General features: G+C 36.6%; 1 protein-coding gene across 40 annotated transcripts in view; it reads right to left on the bottom strand.

Moving 5' to 3' along the window:
- Zbtb20 (zinc finger and BTB domain containing 20) overlaps nucleotides 1-24,366 on the bottom strand; it is a 758,704-nt gene that overhangs the window by 394,680 nt on the left and 339,658 nt on the right. For 25 of the 40 annotated variants that reach the window (XM_030249219.1, XM_030249208.1, XM_011245985.3 and 22 more), the window contains one exon: nucleotides 6,893-6,954. The exons of the other annotated variants lie outside the window; for them this stretch is intronic. The gene's annotated coding sequence lies outside the window, so the exon portion shown is untranslated. The remainder of the gene's footprint in view (nucleotides 1-6,892; nucleotides 6,955-24,366) is intronic. 40 annotated transcript variants of the gene reach the window in all.

Raw genomic sequence — 24,366 nt, 5'->3', positions numbered from 1 at the left:
ATGTTATTATAATGAACGCTCACCAGCTGTGGTTCACATACTATAAAGTTAAAGGTCACAGTTTTAAAACACTTGTTTTTAAACTCTAATATGCATGACTAACCTAGATAGCTGTCCACACTGTAGATCCCCAGGTGCCACCTTCACAGCTTTTGATTCAGAAATTCTAAATTTCTAAGACATGCCTTAGTGTTCCTCCTACAGTTGGTCGGTTCCTGCTCAGCTTCCTGTGTCATCCATTGAAAGAGAAGAGAAAACTAACCTAGCAAATGTAACTTATCTATCAAAATTGACTGTGAGAAGACGAGACAGTCTCTTAAAACTTTTGAAGGACGACAGAAGGCAAAGGTGAAATATGCTAAATTTTAAGCCATGAAGGGCTCTTTTAAACCTGTAAAAAGACCGACAATCTACTTAAAGCAAAAGTAGAAAGAGAGGGCAGGCACAGGGTAGTGCTTCAGGCACAACTCCGGACAGTGATGTTGATTCAAGAGCTTTATTGGATAAAATGTGTTTTAGTGGCTGTGACAAAAGGAGTCTAAATGTTTGACTTGTGGTAACAATATATAGCATACATGTATATTAAATAGCTTGGAGGTCTCTTTCCCCTTAACTTCATATTTTCCATAAGAAGAAGTTGGTCTTATCAACCTGACAACACTCACGTGCCCTCTCCCCAAGCCCAGCTCCTTGGTCTTCCCCCTCTCTTCCTACCTTCTCCATCTGCCCCCTTCTCCCACTCCTCTATTTCTTCTTTTCCAGAAAGAAATCATTACTAACATATCTGCATGTTAAGACGCATTGTATATACTTCCAAGCTGATTTTTTGGACACTATAACCCATAGTTCTCAGTGGAAGTTCCTTCTCTAAATTGGGAGTCCATCATCTAAAGCAAATGTAGAGATGGATGAGACAAGGTCTTTTATTTTGCAGATGCTGTGGAGGGTATAACTTGTCACATTTTCATGTAATTGTAAGAAAGTTGAAATTGTATGGTCCTACAGCAAGCAGTGTCCCTACTGACCTCATGCCTGATACCACCATCACACCTGTCCTAGTTCATCATTTTCCCTTTTTATCATCAGTATTACATACTCAAATTTCTTGTCTGTTTGTAATTTCCTTAATTGATACAAAATAGCAAAAATAGCAAAATTAAAATGTGTACATATACATGCATATACATTTGAGTATGATCATGAATATCCAAAGGCTCAAATTAAAATTAACTTCCTCAAAATAACAGATTTCTCAGAAGCTGTAGACTACTAGATGAGAAATTCACCAGGCACATTCATCTGTAATTCTGTACTCTGTATATGTATAAAATAAAATTCTACCAGTAAATGATCTATAGGAACTGGGCAGTCATTTTCCTTACCCAGTCAATAATTTTGTTGTTATAAATATCAACTGTAGCTTTTTAAAAGAATTTAGGTTTAGTTTTCAGACAAAAGAAGTCTTTGGCCTAATCAACCCATCTAAGTGCACGATTCTGAAAACCACTGAGAACTTAGAAGATAACCTAATTTTTCCCTTGATAATGAGCTTTCCAGGCTGGTCAGAGTTAGTACAATTTAGTGCTCTGTTTGCAGATTAGATATCCTATATATAGTGATAATTATCTTGGCCTGTCCTTATATGACCCCTATAGAAAGCTCAGGGTAGAATTACAGTGTTATTATATTTGGAGCTAAATAGGAAGGACTTTTTTGTTCATTTATTATTTTTAAAATTTCAAATCATTCCAGATGCTAAGAAGATAGAGTAGTACCATCTAGGAATTCTATCAGCTTATAGTTACTTCTGTATTCTAATGCTGCAATCCACTTCTCCCACGGCAATAAAGCTGACCCACACTCCTCCCACATCACAGGGATTACAGCAGTGCTTGAGTCTGGTCTCTGCATGCCTTCTGCAACTCCAGAGGTGAGCAGCTGGACTACGTTCTTGTTCCAACAGTCACCACCTTCTATTTCTCTAAGTCACTGTGAGTTTCTCCAACAACAAGCTTAAAACTCAACCAAAAGCAGATCACCAATACCTTGTCATGAGTTCATGTCATTCTACAATACTTTGCTGTTACTGCCCATGTATCAGAGGTAGTAATAGTATTTTCTTAAAAGACAAAAAGTGTGGCCATGCTAAGCTATTCTATAATCCAGCGTGCTGAGTATTAAGATCTTCTGCAGGACTTTGGCTCAATTTTTCAAGCCTTTCCAATTCCTCATAATGCTGTGATACTCATAATAAAGAAGGCAGATGGTTTGTTCTCTGAACATATGCTTTAAGTGCCCTCTTTGCTATTTCAAAATAATGGACCAACTTTAGCCTCTAATACTCACCGAAAACTTTAAAGAGGCTGCCTCATGAAATCTGAGGAAATCTGGTCGAGGGGGAAGTCAATCTTAAACAAAGTATATTTTCTAAACTTTCTTTGAGCTCTATTCTACATATTGAAACAAACTAATATTGAAGTAACATAGAATACAGTAAGGAAAGTCACCTAACTAGTAACATATTTTCTAGTTCAAGGAATGGATTAGAAGGCAGAAAAAAATTGTTTTATTTATTTATATTTTAAAATGGTGAGTTTCTGAAAGCGAATGCAGTTGACTGTGATTTAATTTCTGTGTACCTGCTGGATTTTCCATTTTTATTATTCCTACTCCTATTCCTATCATGTCGATATTTTATTCTTAAAGCACTTTACAATTATTAATTAGTTAATTTGGTCTAAATTACATTTATGCTTTTGTTTTAAATCCATGCTACTCATAGTTATTATAAGCCTAAAATGCTATTTCGCCAGCCAATTATTCTCATCTCAAAAACAGCTTGTTGTTGATGACAGCACCTTTTCTAAGTTTTCAAAGAACATTTAATACATGGCCAGTACATACACATTATTTCTGGATGCTTTTCACATAATCTAACTGCACTTATAAAAAAGTATATCTGTTTAATATCTACATTTTATACATGAGCCTTCAACTCCTTTTATATTTCCACGCCTTTCATTTAGTTTTGAAAAAGACATTAAAGTTGTTTCTTATATCTTACAATGACCTCAAAAGTGAGGAGTCTGAGCAACATTCCAGATGAAACACACACACACACACACACACACACACACACACACACACATTTTGGTTACTATAAGAGCTAGAAGCCTAACAACAACTTCCAAACGTTCGTGTTCCTGTAGAAATCTCAACACGGACTAACTATCTAGGTCCTAATGTAAAACAGTGTTTACTTTTAAAAATCCATGCAACAGTTTCCCCACATGTGTTTGGGACACTGTTAAGACGCATCATAATTAACAGTGTTGAAAATAACAACAGATCTTTAAATCCAGTCATCGTTTTATACATAGTCACAAATATCTGAGCAAAATGAAAACTATTTTTAGGACAAAACGTTAACTTTTTCTTTTGCTGATAAAGACAAATAACTTGAGAAAACACCCTTTCCTTTTCACGACTCTCACTTTCACAATAAATGCAGCACGGAAACTAAATTCTCAACTTAGAACTATGCTGAGCTGTATAAACAACTCAGCAGACTCACAGAAACACTCCCCATCCTCTGCTTGGTCTTTCACTTCCCAGGCATACACAATCACACTTACCTGCACAAGCCTCAAACATCAGTCTATGGGTGGTTTTTTGAAATGAACTCTGTACCGATGCATTTTTCTGTGTTTCTTTCTAACCCTCGGGAATGTTAAGAATTTAGGAAGAGAGCCACAGTTTAAGAGCGCAATTATTTGCCAGTAAATACTCAATTTGCTTGTCCTGTGATTTTTCTTCTAACTTGCATATTCAATAATCCGTCCCTGACTGCGTCACGAGCACAAAAAGTCTTTTCTCTAAAGGAGAACACTTTCGCCAATCAACCTTCAGCCATGCCAGGGCACAGCTCGTCAGGGTGATTTGTTAGCTTTAATTAATAATTCCTCATGCTGGCCATTTCACAAATAACACAGTCAGAAGGCGACGCAGGATGGCTGTACTTCAGGGCGATCAAAACACAGTGGAATGGGGGTGTAGAGGAGTGGGAGAAATTCACATCTACTCAGACTCTTTCAGATTACAGTATAGAGGCCATCGCAGCTGAATTACCACACTATGTCCACCAATTTGTATTCAGATGGAAGCCATATGTTCTTCCACTTTTATCTGCTAGGGCCTCCCAGTGCCAACACCATTACTGGACAGACAACATTTACAAAGGAGGTCTCTAGCCCCGGGATTGCACAAGTTTACTGCAGGTGAAGTTGAGAAATCAGACATATACAGTACTCAGTGAGTTTGTGTAACAGCCTGGAACACAGAAGTACAAGTCGCGAGTGTCAGATTTTCTCTTGCTAGGCTGGGTGATACTGGACATTTCTGTTAGCCTTTAACAAAATCCTCAGGCCTGGACCGACCTCAAAACAGTCAAGTAACAATGGAGCGTTTGTTCAGGTAGGGCACAGTTATTGACTTCTAAGCTATGCATCGCATATTTTATTAAGGCCTAAGAATTTTGGCTGAAAAACAAAACAAAACAAAACTCTGACTTTCCCAGCTTGCTGACACAATCCACACATCTTTTCAAAGCACATCAATAACAGTGCTTGAACAAGGCACCAAAGCAGGTAGCATGTAAAGAGAAGTGAGAATTAGGAACACTGTTCCATGTGGCTCCATCACGGCGTCACTCATGAACAGCACACGGGTAGCCCTGCTCTAAAACATACACACAGTGTAAACAAGGTCGGACAACACAAAACAAAACACTAAAACAGCCAATTGCTAACAAAAAAAAAAAAAACCATTTCAACAATAAGAAATATCCCTCAAAGCAACTAGACAAGTCAGAAGCATAGCACTATGTCCATAGTTAATTTCAAAAGGCTCACAAATCCTGGAGAAAAACAAAAACACAGAGGAGATTATAGTCATGCCCCTTATCTGATGTGTGTGAAGGCAAACTCATTAATTTGTTAGATACATATTTATTGACAATCTCTTCTGTATCAGAAACTGGATAATACCAGTACTGAGAGAATAAGGGACAGGCTTTGCCTTCAAGAAGCTTATAATTTAATCACTACAGCTTAAAAGAAAACATGCACCTCTAAACAGAAAACTGTCAATGTAGCACAAACATACAAGAAAGCATGAAACAGAGCTCTTAGACATGACACATTAACTGCATCTAAAGGTAGAATTGCAGTGTCAGTGGTAGGGAAGAACATTCTACAGGCAGGCAAACCTTTGAACTTTTTTAAAAAAAACTATTACTAGAATCAGATTAACAGTTCTAGGAACTGAGGGATTTAGTGAATAGTAATTTCAGATAAATGCTTTAGATAGTAAACAGCTCAGGATTTAAAAACAAATCTATTAAGGAACAAAGTCCTTCTCAAACCATGATGACTGCCATCATCAGGATGGTATATTGCAACAATATTGGTATATCCCCAACACAGGCACAAATAAGAGTGTGCACTGTCCTTCTCTCTATCAATGCATTCCTGTTATCTCAGGCAAGTAGAGGATGTAGGCACACATCCTGTTTTCCTACTCATTTGTCTTTTGTTCACCAAATGCATACATGCATACTCTGTTTGTATTGTGTCAGAAGATAAATCATATTTGCATGGCTATTATAAGAAGGGAAACTATGTATTTACTTAGTGGTCACAGATACATTCTAGTCAGAGATCACATGCTATGTATTACAAATGATTGCAAATGATAAGGGGGTGGGGTGGGGAACGGTCTATCCTAACGTGGCATCTAGAGCTTGTAAATCCTCTTGGAAACTGGATGACATTCTCAATTCTATTGAACATTGTTTTATATCATTTTCAGAATGTAAAGAAGCACCTAGAATACCAAACTTACAAACTGGTCATACATTGCCAGTTAAAGAATTTGTATCGTTCATTTATCCATTTACTAAATATTTATCAAGCTTGTACTATCTATTCATGTAACACTTATATATAATAACAATTAAGACTATTGAGTACTTCCTATATGTTGGTAACTGATGTACAATTTTATATAAGCATATATTCAGAAAAGTATCTCATTTAATCACCAGAAGAACTGAGGTAGGTCCTATTTCAATTTTTATTTAACAGATGATGAAACTCCACAAATAGTAAACTGGATGTACACTAAAATCCTAAATATTAAGACCCCTGTAACAAATATCTACCAAAATCTTATTAAATTATAGTTGCATGTAACATATAGCAATTACAATATTTTAATAATCTAGGAAATTTAGATAGTTTTGGATTTAATAGTGAATGTAAAGGTAGCCCTACAAATAAAACTGGGATATAATACTATGGAATCTCCAGGCTAGCAGGCTGCATTAACAGAAAAAAAAAAAAAGACAGGTACATTGTGTTGGACATGGTTTCAAGTGTTTAAAGCAAGCAAGCAGACAAGCAAACAAACAAAAATAGGCAACACAATTCCTCTTTGTCCTTATTCAAACTACATTACACACACTTTTAGGAAGCAATGCAGAGAGAATCTTGAGACACAGAAAAGATGGTAGTTTAAAAAGAGAGAAGGGAGACTGCTTCACAAAGGCCTAAGCCTGAGTTCTAGCTGTATACACAGTGTCAAATTATTTCTCTTCTCTGATACTCAGTGCCCTTACTAGTAAAGCAGTTTGTTATTAAGGACTAAAATAAATACACTTAAGACAGATAGCACTGAAATCATTGAGAAATACATATCATATGATGTTTTAACTATTCAGAGACCAACACATGCAATCAAGATTTACTATTAGATCAAAAGATGCATGGCATTATTAAATCTTGCTTAAACAATAAATATAAATAAGTTAGTTAAAATAAATTGGATTTGGTACCTTGGAAGTTTTCTTTCGAAGATGTTTATAATATGGCTGAAGTTGTTATTATAAGGAAACACCTACCAGACAAAAAATAGACACAGGAATACAGGTTTATAGTAAATTCTTATTTTTACAATAAATTAACATATTAACATTTACTTATTGATTCATTTATCTGTTTGTTTGTTTATTTATTTAAGGTGTTTTCAAGGCAGGATTCCTGTGTTGCAATTGCTCTTTGGAACTCACTCTGTAGACCTGTTGCTGCTTCCTACATGCACCATGACACCCTGGCTAAGAAGACTGAACAGCTTGGTTGGGACTACATGAAGAAGCCACCCCTCAGTCTAATCACTATCTCCTCCATGCATGCCAGTGTTAGGATTCCACCATCCCTGGGCAAGCAGATGCTTTCTCCACACGGCTTCTGTTTAGACACTAGTGGGCCCAGTAGAACCATCAATACTTGACCTAAACTGTGGAACAACTATTGATGAACACAATATTTAATAATAACATGTTCAGTTATGGTTATAAAACTAATTTCAGGCCAAATGTATATATTCCTATAGAGGTGGAGAGTGATCAATGAAGAGCTTTAGGAAGGCTCTTGTCAATATTCTTGTGTAAGTCAAGTAGTTTTTGTGGGTTGGTTTTGTTTTGTTTTGTTTTTAGCTTTAAGTAGAGACTGTCTAGACTCTTCACTAATGTTCCTAATTTTACAGTTTCTGGATGAGATCAGGTGTGTAGCAGGAAAGCAGAGGATGCCTAAATATCAACCTATATTCTACTTTCTACCTAAGCAGGGCTCCCAGAATTTTAGAATTTTCTAGAAAATGCTTATTTTTTTATTATAATTTGTATTTTGGACAAAGTACAGGCTTGTCATGTATTCTTTCTCTATGATGTCTGGATTTGTAAGAACAAGTCAGTGAAGTTTAGCCTTAAGTCTCAACTCTGACCAACTATCTGAATCTCTAGATTTTTGTAAAGAAATATCAGTGTCTGGCTGGAAACAACACTCACAAAGATTGTAGGCATTTAAACATTTGCATGATTTCTCCTAAATAAATTCCATATACTTTATAACTTCTAAAGTCATATATTTTACTCATGTATACAAACAACTGCTGCCTAGAAACAGTTAACTAGCTAATAAAGGGAACAAAGCCACCCAGTCCCACAGTTAGATCCACACCTGGACAAGCATCTTTGAATTAACTAATCAATTAAATTTAGGAATATAATTAGTTGATAGTTGAGGGCTAAAAATGTACACAAATGTATACATGTGAAAATCAGGATTATATAAAGTAGGACACATTACTTGCTAGAAAACTAATTATAGATAGATCACATATGAAAGAGGCCCAAGCCAGACCAATGAAATCCTATCTTCACTGTACATTTTCTACAATATTTGCCATAAGCCATTTAGCATTCTCTTATTTCTCCTTTTCTGACTTCATCTGTGAGTTCCATACGATATAAGGATATGTATTATGTGATTTGACCACCTTAAAAGAAATGTTAAACTAAATATGTTAAATTCCAGAGTGTCAGAATGAAGAATTAGTAAGAATGGTAATTGTATTGCCTCGTGAAACTTTAACTCACTCATTCAACACCTCAGTATAAAATAGGTATAATCATTTTTATGTTCGTTTTCAAATGATGTATTGAAGTAAACTGAGACTACTACAAAATCTATTGAAACAGTAAACAAAGTGTCCTGCAGGAAAATTGATGAATATGTTAAATATTAAATACATATTAACAGCTTATATTTTCACAATGTATACATAGACCAGAATAGTGTAATGTAATTGATAAATTGATAGAATTATTTGTAAATAAAATATATAATGAAATGAAATATTTTATGCAAATATGGCATCCAAGTTGATTTTCAAATATGTTAGAGAATACATTTTTAAAGTACCAAAGCATAAGATGAAGTAGATGTTTGCAAGTATATCCAAATACTTATGCAAGAAGACTATGAAGAGAAGAGGAGTAGTAATATCTTTCATTTGTGGAGCTGGATGCATTTGATGGTGGATCTAAGACCACAGTGAAGAGAATGCAGAATGAAAAGATGTGCTTTTTAGTAGTCTGTTTTGTATGATATACAAAAAACCTGTATTCATTAATGAGTTGGCAGTAAGATTATCCATGCTCTCTTAGAAACAGAACAGTGCAAGTAGCTTTTCATGCTTGGCAGACCATATTCCTGAGTGTGCCTCACGACTCCCTCCCACTCCTATTTTTTGTCCTATACTGCCAGGTGGGAGTAATGACCAAAAGGAAGGACAAAACAAACAGAGCCACTTACTGTGGCAGGAGCCACTCCAAGGATCAAAGAGCTGATTCCGCTGTGGCTGCCAAAATCAGAAGTGCAGTGGGAGGCTCATCAGCGTGGTGCCCTGAGATGCACACAGGCCACCCTGGTAGACTAGCACCTGCAGCTCCAGGCCCTGAATCTGGCTCAGAAGAACAACCTGTTACGACTAAAAGTCCACATTTCCTCACCCACTCACAGCCTTTGATCTTAATTTATTTTATTTATTGAATAACCTAAGTATGCTAGATACTGCAGACAAAAACTTGATTCACCATCCACTCTGATTTCATACCTTCCTCAATTCTGAGGAGGGTTTTTCCTATATTAATGGGTAACTTCAAAGGCAAGAACTCAGTAAGGCAGTCAATTTCCAACATTTTATTTTAGATATTTTTTAGTCTAGTTGTAACTTCACATCTTATGTCAATTCTCTAATGTTACAATATTAACTATAGGCCTATCTCAACATCTTCTAAGACCCCAAAAGGAAGCATAGTCCCTTAAGTGAGTGAAGCAAAAGACACAACGTGCATGGCATCCCAACCTGGACCTTTACTTGCCAGGAGCTCTTTCCTTGGAACCATCCATCCTTCCTTAATGTACAACTAACCGGTACTCTGGATCCCCCTCTTCACGTTAGATAAGAAGTGGAATATTTTCAGAAGAAAGCACAATGCTAGCAGTTAAAAAAATACTTTTCTGCATCTCTGAATGAAGAAGAGTCGAGAAAGTGAGGGAAGGAGAAAGTATCTTAGACTAACTATGAGCAACTTGTAAATACGTTCATAATTCATCTTTACAGAATCACTGTGGTAGGAATATGATAGAAATATTATTTGTGGTTATTATGGGTGAAATTATGGAGTTCTAAAATGGATATACTTAAGTCCATTATCTTTGGTATTCAGAATTTGGCCTTGGGGCTAGAGAGATGGTTCAGTGGTTAAGAGCACTGACTGCTCTTCCAGAGGTCGTGAGTTCAATTCCCAGCAACCACATGGTGGCTCACAACCATCTGTAATGGGATTCAGTGCCCTCTTCTGGTATGCATGAAGAGAGACCAACAGTGTACTCACATACATAAAATTAATTAATTAATTAAAAAATTGACCTTATTTGAAAATCCAGTCATAATTAGTTAAGATTAAGTGATACTGGAATAAGATGACCTTGTAAATCAATATGACAAATCCTGCCACACCTTATAGAAAAGAGAAATTTGAACGCAGCTATAGATAGTCATAGGAAGTATGTCACATAAGCTGAAGGCAGAGATTGAAAGAGTCCCTATAACCAGCCTTAAAGACTAAATAAAATTCAAACAAGGTTCAAAGGTATAATATCCACTGAAGAAATCTGCCTAAGTATGAATAGTGGTTTGAATAGGTTTGGCCACCACAGACTCCTGTGTTTGAATGCTTAGACCCTGAAAAGTGGTACTATTAGTATTAGTGCTTCGTTGGAGTAGATGTGGCATAGTTCGAGGAATTGTGTCACTGTGGGGACAGAACTATGCTCAAGGTTTGCTCAGTGTGGCATTCCAGTCTTATTCTGCTGCCTTCGGATCAATATGTGGAAATCTTGGCTTTTTTAGAACCATGTCTGCCTGCATGTTGACATGTGTCCCACCATGACGATAGAGAACTAAACCTCTGAAACTGTAAGCCAGCCCCAATAAATGTTTTCCTTTAAAAGAGATGTCTCTTCATAGCAATAGACGATTTATTACATAGTACATAGAGGTCTTTTTTTTGTAGTTTTCAGAAACTCTATAGAACATTGATTTTAAAACAAAGTTCTATACAGTCCACAGAAAACATCAAGAGTCTTAAACTTCTTAGAATCGTTTACTGGAGGGAAGGTAGGAAGGTGAGCATGGAGCTCCCACCATATATTTAGTATGTGCATCTTAATGGGGATGTGCTACCTAACAGCATTACTGAGAGGAGAAGCTACATTACAAGAGAATCATGGCATATAGAACTAGCAATAAGTGGGATCCAAGACTAGATCATAGTCAAATGCAACCGCCTAGAAGCTTAAGTGTAAGAGGTTCTAAGTGTGAAGACACCTGGGGACAAGAAAGGAATGAGGCCTAAACGGGGATGAGAAGGTAGGAGTGGAGACCACAGGTAAGTGCATGCAAGAATCATGCTAGTATTGAGAATAAGGCAAAGCCCTGAACCCTGAACTGGGCTTAGAAAACTCCAAAGAAGTCTTGTAGAGGTGGGGCATATTGCTTAGTGGTACAACTCTAGCTTAAAGTGCATGAGGCCCAGGGTTCAAGTCCCTAGTATCATGGGGGGAAATGGTCTTCAAGGAACTACAGAGAAGGCTTAATGGATAAGTGCACTTGCTGTTTTTCCTGAGGACCAGCATTTGTTTCTCTTCTCTCAAACAGGGCAGCTAACTGCCTGCAAGTCCAGCTCTAAGGCTCAAGGGATAAGATACACTCTGGTATTCATGGGTGGAATTCCTATTCCACCACTGAATTAAAACACCACTTTTAGAAGAGATACATTCTCTTATTAGATCTTTCTAACTTCTTTGTCATTGGTATTTTCCTTTTTATTTGTTTGGTTTTTTTTTTTTTGGTTTTGTTGTTGTTGTTTTTCTCTTGTTTGTTGTTTTTCTCAATGTATTTTCTCCTTTTCTCCTCTCTCCCTCTCCCTCTCCCTCTCCCTCTCTCTCTCTCTCTCTCTGTCTCTCTCTCTCCCTCTCTCTCTCTCTCTCTCTGTGTGTGTGTGTGTGTGGTGTACATGTCTGTATATGTAGTGTATATGTGTGTATTTAAGTTATGCACATATAGCAAGTAGGTCAAGAAAGAAATACATCATGAAAAAGGAAGTTATAACTACATGAAGGGTTCACCAGAGTGTTTAAGGAAAAAAAAATCCACAAAAATAGCAAGTGTCTTAGAAAATATTTTTTTACCTAGTTTTAGAATTCTACCTTTTCTAAAAAACATTAACATTTTATTCAGCCAATTATCAAATTAATTCAGAGAAGAATAATCAACTTGACTTTTGACAGTAAATCAGTCCAACTGGAAAATTTGAATCCTCCAAGAAAACTCTGCTTAGCAACATTTTCAGTTGTCAACAGACATCTGTAATAATACAATCACTCCTTTCTTTCTTTCTAAACTTATTTTTGCTAAAAAATTGCTGTAATACAGAAATGCAGTTGGATGTAGAAAAAAAAAAGGATGTAGCATTATAGTTCCTTTTTACCGTAAAAACCAAATTCAAACCTGTAATCTGAGCTTACCCTGTGTCTCCATAGAAGTTGGCTTTGGTAATGTCTATGTCTTCAAAGGAGATTAATTATACTGAATAAAATAATTCCACCTCTATTTAATCTGTTAATATAATAAACAATTCATAAATCAATTACATTCTTTATTTTCTCCACTGAGAAGATGCTGTCTAGCTGATGTTCAGTAGGAGTCAGCTGTTGACAAGGAGCAGGAGCGACATAGAGCTAGCATATTCCTCATGCATTCCTCCATAATTCCTGACACAGAAATGATGTCTTCAGAACAGCTGTACTCTTAGGACACAGAAAAGCTTCAAGGTGAAGTGCAGAGAAAGTGGAATTAGAATCAACGAGTAGGGAAATAAGAAGCATGAGGAAAATGCTAGCCTAGCTTTCAGAGAAAAGTTGGCTCTCATTTAAAAAAATAAATAACGTGCAAACTGGCTTAAGGGGGTCAAAAGCAAAAGAAAAACCAAGAAAAAGAAAAAGAAATGAAAGATTAAAGAAAAGAAGGTTGAAGGAAGGATGGAAAGGAGGGAGAAAGGGAGTGGAAGAATGGGGAAAAGGAAAGGGGGAGACAAGAAGGAAGGAGGAAGTGAAGAAAGGGAGAGAAAGGGGCAGCCCAGCAGAAATGGAGGAAAGCTTTCTTGTCATCCTTCTCTTCTCTGTTATAGATGCCTGGGTTCTAAGACAATAGTTAGAAAGGGCTAGAAGTAGAGTTACCTTCAAAGGAAGCTCTTACCCAGGCCTTTAAGGTACAAAGCCCAGTAGTTGTATGAGCCTATGGCTCCTTCAGGAATAAATAATGATGAACCTCATCTCTGAGGAAGGGATAAGAGGAAGCAAATTACAAATTCAGATAGAGCAAACACACACACACACAGAGAGGCACACCACACATACATTTACATACAAAGATATTATGTAAACACACATGTACATATGTGTTTAAGGCACTCAACAAACCTTAAAACTCACCCCAATAACCAATCATCCATTAGCTTAAAGAAACTATATCTTAAAAATATCAAACCAAAATAGATGGATGAGAAAACAGAACTAGAGACATGGAAATGGGACATTAAAACAACTAGCCAACTCACATGCACACACACAACTGCAACTGGGAATACAATTTAACTAGTAAGCTCCCGTGTTTCTTAATATATTGTTGCTGAGATTTAGAACTAAGTAAGCTATAAGTTTACTAATGAAGTGATTAACAAAATAGAGAAAATTATCAAGCAAGTATATTACAGCAATTCTATGTTTTAATCATTAATTCTAAATTCCTCCCTGTTAGTCAATTCACCAAATAGCCAACACTGTCCTAATTACCTTTAGCAAAATAACAACATTAAAATCAACTAAATATTAATTTTATTTTTTACTGAATAGTTTTATTTCTTAATTTCTTAGTTCTGTAACCAGTAACTTAGCAGACATTCAAGAAACAACATGAACACTACAACTGACACAAAAATAGAGTAAGAAATCTGTTTCCATTTTCAGTTGATTTCATGTATTTCATGACACAGACCATTCCTTAAATATGAGACAAGTCATGAATATTTGTTTAAAACATTAAAATGTCTTTCATAGAAAATTTTAATTTAAGTACCTTAAGTTAACTAGCTTATTTTACTGGAACAACCCTAAAATTTAAACAGGAAAAATATCCTTCTTGTTTTATAGGCATGGAAACTGAGGCAGAAGTGATGAACTGACATTCTTAATGTTATATCTCTAACATTCAAAGGAGGAAAGGGGAAATTTAATTCTGATGTAATCACCTACTACTCTCTCTGGTCCATTACATACAGCTTGTTTTGACATCAATACTGCCTTAATATAGAAATACAAAGGAGGATATTATGTGTCCTCATGTCATCTTATAGTCATAAAATTTGTTCCCTAGAGTATTCTGTATTTGACACACAGTAAGACAAAGTATATTCACTATTTAAGAAGTGAAATAGATAAAATAAATACACCTAAATGTACTTTATGTATATATTCTGTGTATTTGCATGCATTCTATGAATGTATCTACATATGGTGCTAGTGTGGCTTTCCTCATCCTCTTAGAGAAGCAATAATACTTAGTTAAGTTTGTATTTTATTATTAATTATGCAATTAGGAATATTGGAAAAACAATTATATATTAAACTATCATAAACACATGAACAGCACAACTGAATATGTTTTCGGAAAAATATAAATACATATCTCCCTTCAATTATTCTTGCTTTTAGCTGATAATTGATTATGTAAGTAAGATTTATTAAATTAAAACCAGGTTCTGACATTTGAAACATTAATAAACATCGTATTTTATTTGTAATTAGGCTAAAATTTGTAGTTAGCATTGAAGATTTACAGTATATCTATGCTAATCATTCCCATTTTTTACTTGGGAAATCCTGTTTGCTAGAATTTTTTCTGTTATTTTTCTAATCTCTGGACATGCAGTCTTATTTGAAAGTCTATAAGTTGCTAAGTTACTGGGCCAACTTAGTTCTTAGTTAAGACAACAGTGGAAGAGAAACCCCAATCCAAGATGTTTGCCTCTATGCTGTTCTTAATATCCAAAGAAACCCTGCATCCCAAACAGAGTCAACCTTGAGCAATGCTGTCAGACATAGGTGGATGTCAGCTCCAGTTCCTTGCCTTATTTATTTTGCCTATATTTCTACTTGACCTTATTAGTCAAGTTGAAAAATCACTTTTACCAAGTGCTATAAACTATATTAGGAAAAAAATCCTAGTAGTTTATGTAAACCGATTTACTTCTAGAAACAATCCTACCCCCAAAGCTCAGAATTGTTTAGAAATACATTAGAAATGGAGCATTCATACAGAATTATCTGTGAGAATGAAAATAATTATACATCAAAATGCAATTCTCTTAAATTAATACCAAGAACCTATAACGCATGATACTCTTACAGTATATGGCTGAGGAAATTATGCAAGTGTGGTTATGCATATGGACATCCCATCGGTGAGAATATTCTAGACGTTTCAAGTGGGTTCAATCAAGTCAACCTAGAAGCAGACAATTTTTAGGTTTGGAATGTAGCGATTCTAAATTTCTATTCTATAAATGGGAGAAGGGAAGTCCGAGCAATCTCATGGTATTTGAGACACTATTGTTGGCCCTGATATATAAAGACAACATTCAAAGAGCCAAGGATGACCTTGACAAGTCATCATTAAGGAAAGGAGGTGTTTCATCTCAGAGTTACAGGGAACAGTATCAGTTCAGAAGCAGGGTCTTCCTTAAATCCTGCTAGGAACATAACCAGATCAGGCCTTTATTACAACCTTATGAAACCTACAACAAAGAAACTGGTGAAAGCCAAGCTAAACTCCTGGAGAACAGTGAAATAATAGAGTGTTGTAAGCTGCTAAGTTGATCATAATTCCTCTTGGCAACAACAGAAAAATATATAGGTATTTATTTGTACATTTTTCTATTTTATGTGTCTTTTTCTGCTTGTGTTTGTTCACCATGCCACAGTCTGGCACGTCAGAAGGGATCAAACCCCTTAAAACTGTTTTTATAGACAGTCTGAGCTGCCATGTGGGTGCCGGGAATCGAACTGTGTTCTTCTGCAAGAGTAGCCACAGATCTAATGAGTTGAGCAATCTATCTAGCCCCATACCATTTTTTTTATTTCACTTGTTTTTAAATCATATTCCAGAGAAAATGGAGTTCGACTAGGCTTATGGACAGACCATGAGGTTCAGTGTCCTTTACCTGGACTTTATAATTTTGCCTGTTTTTTTTCATAAGCAAAGACACTTTCAGTGCCTTGCTCTATTAGTCATAAGCACTAAATTCAATGTCTCGAAAAAAAATAAACATAATCTGTTGACAGCCCAATATTAACAAAGGCTTGATAAGAGACATTTAAAACCTGCTGAAGGGAAAGGTAATTCTATTAAATATCTGCACATCATACGTAATCATAGTAAACACAGTGTGCTATTATCATTATGAAGCCTGTGTAATAGTCATGTTATCTCATGAAGGCTGTCTTCACACCACCCTTCCTTACATATGATATTTTCCCTGAATTGACGTTCAGAAATACTTTTTTCAAGGAAAACACTAGAATACTGCATTAATAGAATAAGACACTATTGTAAGAAAGGCTGTCGTATCCAAGCACTTGCAGCATGGAAGGTTTGAAATTCCTTATCCTCAGAGATTCACTCAAGTTCAGACCTAAAGTTTTTGAGGTATAGCCACCAGCAACATTCTGAAAGTGGAAGATTTTGAAATCAGCTAGGAATCATTTTCCCAGCAAAGAGTAAAGGCTTCTGTGGGCCGCACATACTTTCCTTTGTAATTGTATCTCAGAAGGGAACAAATGCAAAAGAAGCAGGGTGGAGAGCAAGTGCAACTGGCCAGGGTTCTCAGGGAAATAGGATCAGGGCAGTCAATGCTCTCCCTGCTGGCTAGGAAGTGTCTCTGGTAAGACTGACCAACCCTGGACCTCACATATTTGCCCTCAGCTTCTACAGGGCCACGGGAAGCAGAGTAGTATTGGCATAGGAGGCTGGGGAAAGGCCAGGTGAGCAACAGCACAAACCCATCTGTGCCTCTGGATGGCCTATTCGGCTTACTACAGGTCTCTGCAAACTTCCTAAACTTTGGACTGTTTGTAAACAGATGCCATCATTTTGAGGGGCGGTGAAGCTCATGTGGGGCAAATTAATCGCCATTTGATGCCAGGTCCCAGTTAGTGTTTCTAAAGGGAGAGGATAACAAAGCCCGCCAACTCTCTCTTTAAGGGCTATTCAGATACTAAATAAACCAAGAACATTTTAAAATGCAATCTCACAAAAATCTGCTCTGCTTAACCTTCTCTCCTTCTTTAAAAAATAAGAAAGGCATGATGTTCTTTTTTTGTTAATTAATTCATTTTAGACAATTCCTTAAATTTTCATTTTAATAAATTTTTGTGTGGGTGCATTAATTACTTTCAAAGATGCTTTACAACTGTTACCTATTAAAAGCCTTTGTTAGTGAATAAAAAAAAAAAGAAAGAAAGAAAGAAAAAAAGAAAACCTTCCAGTGTGCCCCCCTCCCGCTCTGAGCAGGTCCTTGCTATCAACTGCTGGAGTATTCTCGCTTTGCACCTAGAGCTATAATTATTTTGCTTTAATTTTACAAAACCTTTTGTTCCATTCCCATGAGCCCACCTGATCCTTATATTACACTCGCTCTATTAAAACACTCATGCAGAACAAAGCATGGCTGTACTGATTCATAAGTAACTTTTCTTTCCTCAGTAAAATGCCACTGGCTAGGGTGTGGGCCACTCTCGGTTGCCAATTTTCATGCACTAGAGATATGTTGTTTCAAAGTCTTGTAGTCTCCTCCACCACCCTTTGCTACATTTTCTTTTTGTGATTTTCAATATATTTTGACTATACATAATTTTACTCTAGGCTAGGGCAATATAAGTGGTATAATGTTGAGAATGCCACATATATGAAAAGATTATAATCATGCTACGATTTTTCTTATTCATATATAGGTTTTTAAAGTCATTTTTTGTGCCTCCTTTAACTTCATTTTCTCTCCTTTCTCCACCCCTTTTCCTTGAGCTCTTGCAACACATGTGGGCTTTTGGCAGAAAAAAAAAATTCAGTGACTCATCCAGAGAATTGTTTGTTTGCTCTGAGGAGCACTCGGAGGACCCTCTGGGCTGCACAAGGAGCCCTTTGATCCTGGAAATGTGATTTCTTCCAGATGTTTTCCCCATAGCCACCTTTCTGCAGTATCCCTCCTCATTCTGTATCGTAAGAATAAATACTCAAAAACAGTTGTAACAGCACCCAGGTTTCCTGAATGCAGTGTGACAGAGACCTGACAGCTATGACTTAGCCATTGTGTTCTCCTCGCCTTCAGCAGCAATGAAAGAAGGTTAAGACTGAGGAACACAGAACTGAGTTTGAGTCTCTTTAGATATCTTCATGATTAAAATGAGAATTATGAGAATCAGGGTCAAGTAACCATGTGAAAAAAAAATCTTCAGAGCATTGATCAAGGAGCTAGCTTTATCTAATTCTGAAAGTCTTAAAGTCATGCCCTGTGCTTAACTGGTTCAGTTTTAAAAATAACAAGGTGCAAACATCAAAGTCAGTCCCCCCCCTCCTGTCAGCCTCCCCTTCCCCATTAGGTTTTCCCACCTATCTCTTCACCTGACCTACAGGAACAGTGAAAGATGCTAGTTAGGCTAGTTAGGGTTAGGGGTGGATGCACAGGCAAAGATGATGAGGTAGTTGGAAGATTCTTATTCCAAAACATGTAAACCTTGATGCTAACATTTGAACATTTCTATTCCAAAATGCATAAACCTTAATCCTTGGATCTATAAATACCATTTTGTATGGTTAAAAAATAAGAGACTGAGGATTTTTTCCTTGGAGATGTTTTCCTGAATTTTCTAGATGGGCACTAAATGCAACCACATAAATCCCATGCATTCTTAACAGAAGGAGGTTGCCTATAGATAGAAGAGGGCAAGTCAGTGTGACCGTGAAACCAGATATTGTCCCATGGGTGATGCGGTCATAACCAAGGAATATTTCAGTCAGCAGAACTAGGAAATATTATCTCCTATGGTTTCCAGAAGGACGGTATCACTGGTCTCACCTGGACCTTGGCGCTGACATTAAACTTGTAGACTGCAGAATTATTGGAGAATAAGTACATAAGCCATATTATGATGAAGGTAGTAGCGTAATACAGTAGCCATAGGAAAGGAACACAGGGTAACTGTTTCCAAACCATGTTAATCAGAATTTCTAAGTCATCCGAATCTCAGGCTGAATACACTGCAAACATCAGGGTGCCAACACTGGAGACTAAATTCCATGCTGCTGTACCAAAGCTCTTAAGAGCAATCAAGGTACCCCAGGTTGAGAAGTAAGATAGCAAGGCAACAAGAGAACAAAAGGCACTTAACAAGACTACCAAGACCACGAATGAAAAGGATTCGGCTTTCTTTCTTTCTTTTTTCACAGGTTTTTATTTATTTACAATTCAAATGCCCCCCCCCCAATTTCCCTTCTGCAAACCCCCTATCCCAAGCCTACCCACCCCCCACTACCATCTCACTGCCCTAGCATAACCCTACTCTGGGGCATCAAGCCTACACAGGACAAGGCCATCCTCTACTACATATGCAGCTGGAGCCTAAGTCCCTCCATGTGTTCTCTTTGGTTCGTGGTTTTAGTCCCTGGGAGCTCTGGGGGTGGGGGTGGGACGTCTGGTTGGTTGATATTGTTGTTCTTCCTATGAGCTTGCAAACCCCTTCAGCTCCTTCAGTTCTTCCCCTAACTCCTCCATTGGGTTCCCCATGCTCAGTCTGATGATTGGCTGAGAGCAGGATTCAACTTTCTAAGGTTACTCTGAGTATTTCATGAAGTAAGACACGTTGATATTTTCTCTTAAACTGGTTATTTGTATGTAAGACATGGCCACCCATTTCTCCAGATTCAATTGTCAACATAATGAACTTTAGTGAAAAGGTTTACACGTAGTAAATTTTTTAAAACATCTTTAATGTGTATGGGGATCTTTGCTAGACTGTGTGTCTGTGTACTGTGTGCATGCCAGGTGTCCATGGAGGCCAGCAGAGGGCATCAGATGCCCTTGACTGGGGTTACAGGTTACAGGCTCACATGTGAGCCTCCATGTGAGTGCTTGGAATTGAACTCAGTCCTCTGGAAGAACAGCCCACATTCTCACATTCTGGTGAGCCATCTCTTTAGCTACATACAACTATATTTGATAAGAGAATACTATTCTATAAAAACAAAGATCCTCTTCCTGAACTTCTAGTAACTTCCTTTAGCTGATCAAAGAAAAAAATCTATTTTTAATATTTGATATAACATAATTCATATCTGAAACTCGTTAATTTTTCTGTTCCTGGAATACAGTACAAATGTTAATACATACACAGAAGACATGAAAAACCTGGGTAGTCAATACTTGAACCTATACTTTAACTTGTGCACATGTGTTTTAGGACGCATTGCATCCTCTCTTTGAGATCTTTATGAAACTGTATAATGAACTCTTGTATGTAACAGAGAATTATTCTCTCCGTGCGACTTCAGCATTCATTATTTCATCTGCCTTTACCTCCCTTTCTCTTCCCCTTCTGTGAAATCAACAGGTTTTTTGTTTGTGTGTCTCTTGTTTTTTTGCTTGTGTGTTTGTTTTCGCTTATGGGTGAGAACATGCTCTATTTGTCTGTCTGGGCCTGGCTTATTTTACTTGACATTATATCCTAAATTCAGAAATCCGTAGACGTGTTAAAACACTAAAGCTCGTTAAGAAAACACAGCAGCAGAATGAGTTGTATAACTATACCACTTAGGATAGCACTTACCCTAGATTATGATTAAAAGTCTGTTACAGTTGCAGCAACAAAAAACTCAAGCCAGTACAGGGAAGATGGCTGAGCAAGAAAAGAAAATGCCTGCTCCCCTTTATCATCCATTCAGATACCTAGAAGCCAGTAAAGGTGGGTTGCTGAAGGGGCTGATATGTAATTCCAATATGCAGGAGTAGGAGGCAGACTCCCTGGCTATCTGGCTAGCCAAACTAACCAAAATGGTATGCTCCATGCTCAGTGAAAGAGTTTGTTTCAAAAATATAGGGTTAATAGAGATTGAGGATATTTACTATCAACACTGGAGACTTCACACATAGGTGGTATAAGTGCATACTTATCTGCATACACATATGCATTCATACACCTATGAACACACAAGCATATACACAAGCACACACACAGATAGATGATAGATAGTCATAGACACATATATAGAAAGACCCTACATATATAAGCAAAAAAGAAAAATGGAAAAAAAAAGAAAGAAAAAATAAGAAGACACCCAAATTCCCGTGATTCTTTTGAGGTACAGAGCATTTCAACAACCAAATCGTTAATCTTTGAACAATAAAACAATGAACCTAGACAACTAGGGCAAATAAAGGAATCATGTTCTAGCAAGTTTAAAAGGCTATAAGTCATTCAACAAATAAGAAAAACTGGAGAAAATCGGTAAGAAATGCTGACTGTATTTTGTACAGTTTGAAAAGCAACAAATAGATAAAATCCAATAGTTGGAGAAACAGTCTGATGACTGGACACAAGGAAGAGTGTTGTTTATTTACTATTCTTATTAACAGAGAACACTGTGTTAGACATAATATTTGCCATTATACTTTAAAACAAATCATAAACGGTTATTTTAATAAAGAATTGACTGATGATTATTGTTCCCAATAGCAGAAGTCTCAAGGCAGTAAACACTGCTCTGGTCCTTCTCTCTGGGCACCTTCCCTTGAGGAAGCATGACTAAGATGAATTCCTGTGTGTTTTCTTTTCCGTCTGTCACTACCAGCTCAACCCAAGGCAGTTCAAGTGTCAGGACTTCAGAGGCGTTTCAAGTCCCACTTGTGCTGTGCTAAGCACTAAAGTCCATCTTTACACTCACTATGTCTCACGACCATATTCACTTTTAAAACTATGTGTACTTTACTATTACTCAGATACCATACCTATTTTGGGAATGAAATATAAATGGAGGTTTTAAGAGTAATATGCAGGGGGAACTTGTTAATACATCTATTCATCATCATAACCCTATGCCAACTTCCTTGAGGGCAGAAGACATTGTTCTTCCTTTATTTACTTTGCTAAGCTCTATTATACCCAGGAAGTTTTGAGTAACTAGTTGACACAGAAGGCCCAGAATCTGTCCTGATTGGTCTAGTTAGATATTCTTAAAATGCAGCATTGGATGCTGAAGAGACAAGCATTTTCAAACCTACAAGAAGTTTTAAGATTCTAATACAATAGTTGCTTAGGTCCTTTAGCATAAATTAAGATCCTAAAGTACCTATACATAGTCAACACAGGAAGGTGAATTTCGCTGCCCTTGGAGTGGGGCTAAGTTGAATGGGGATTTAAAAGTGAACAGCAAAAGATTTTAGAAGAAAAAGACAATCTGGATTTCCTGTAAATGAATAAGAAGTTATTTTAAACATCTAAGCTATTGTGTTTCTAAGACATGAATTCATCAAAGCCTTGGGTGATCAGTTACTTTGTTAAATTTTTTAATAAACACTTCTTGATTATGAACTGACATCTTCAAAGTAGATAGATTTATATAATTCCACCTTAATATACATACATTAGACATTTAAAAAAAACAGAGTTAATTTCATTTTTTGGAAACAACTTAGTGACTTCAAAATAAAAGTCTGTAAAAAAATACAAGTGGAATTTAATTACTAGATAAAAATGTTCACATCAATGGCTGGTTTTGATGTGCTTTGCTTACAGATTACTATACACTTTTTCTTAATAAAATGGGATTCCTTCAAATATGTAGATGATAAAATTTCCCCAGAGATTTATGATCAGTTAAGTCAATCCCTCATTTTACAAATTAAGAGATAGCATGGGAGCATGTAAACACAGCCTACTTTAAGATTTTGATTGAGGTAAAATGTCTATACATGGAGAATAAAGGAGAAGAACAGAATTAACCAAAAGAATGCTGGGGTGGGGGAATAGACGAGGGTTCTAAGCAGAAACACATTCTCTCATCTGCACCGGGTTCTTCCTGGACAAGTAACAACTATTTCAAACAACTATTAACAGTCTAAACACACAGGTAGCTTAGACAGGTGTATATCATCTTAAACAACCATTCCCTTCCTGTCTTTTTAATATACTTGTCCATTTGTTTATATTAAATATGAACTCATTTCCTGAACATGTGTAAAGGGAAACAAGTTGATGATTATTTAATCATTTAAGTCTGCTTGAAAATGAAGTTTATCTCTAAAAACAGAGAAAACATAAAGGCTTTGGAGAAATCATATAAATATAAATTGTAGTTTAGAGACTTGGTATAAGGACTACGTGTATTGTTTAAAAGCTATGGATCAGATTTCAAGGGACTAAATCTTGACGTTGTCATATTTTAATTTTAATTAATTAATAATTTTGGACATTCTCCCGCATCAGGACTGGAGAGTTGGTCTGTGGTTTACACTGCTTACTGCTCTTGGAGAGGTTTGAGTTTGGTGCCCTGCACCTACAACTGCTTGTGACCCCAGCTTCAGGGGCATCTTATGTTTCTGATCAACTCAGGCAACCACATGCACATGCCAACATGCAGATGCATGAACACACACATGTAATAAAAATACATCTTTCAAAGGGTTTCCTCTCTGTCCCTCAGTTTATCCACCAAAAGACTTTTTGTGAAGACAGTTGATGCGATTTCACACATAATTCTCTCAGAGCAGGGCCTCATATGCAGAAATCAATAAAGGTTAGCTGTCACTACCAATACAGACAAGTCTGTTAACTATTTCAGAAGTAAATTTTTCTAATTTAAAAGACTTTTGAAAAAGTGTCTTTTAATGTACCATCAAATTAATTTATACTAATATTCTGTCATAGTATAAAGAAAAAATGGATGTGAGAAATAGGTCTCATTGGCTGCTTATAGGTTTAAGACTGAGATTGTTATCATTTTAAACTGCACACGGTAGCACACAACTCTAATTAAGCTCCAGGACTGGGCCACCTAGTTAACAGACTGAGTTCAAGGGCAGCAGGGGCTATATATAGCAGGACACTGTCATTGTCTCAGAAGGAGAAGAGAAGGAGGAGAATAACAAGTGGAGGAGGAGGAAGAGGAAATGGAGAAAGAGGAAAACAAAAACAAACTAGAAAAAAAAAATCAAACACCAAATGGGATTAAGCTCAGATGTTAGTCAATTCTGGCTTAAAGCAACTGGAGATGTCTTCTAAGAGGCATGAAGACTGA

This window comes from Mus musculus, chromosome 16, assembly GCF_000001635.26.
Source record: "Mus musculus strain C57BL/6J chromosome 16, GRCm38.p6 C57BL/6J".
In the NCBI taxonomy this organism is placed as follows: Eukaryota; Metazoa; Chordata; class Mammalia; order Rodentia; family Muridae; genus Mus; species Mus musculus.
This window is presented reverse-complemented; position numbering and strand designations above follow the sequence as displayed.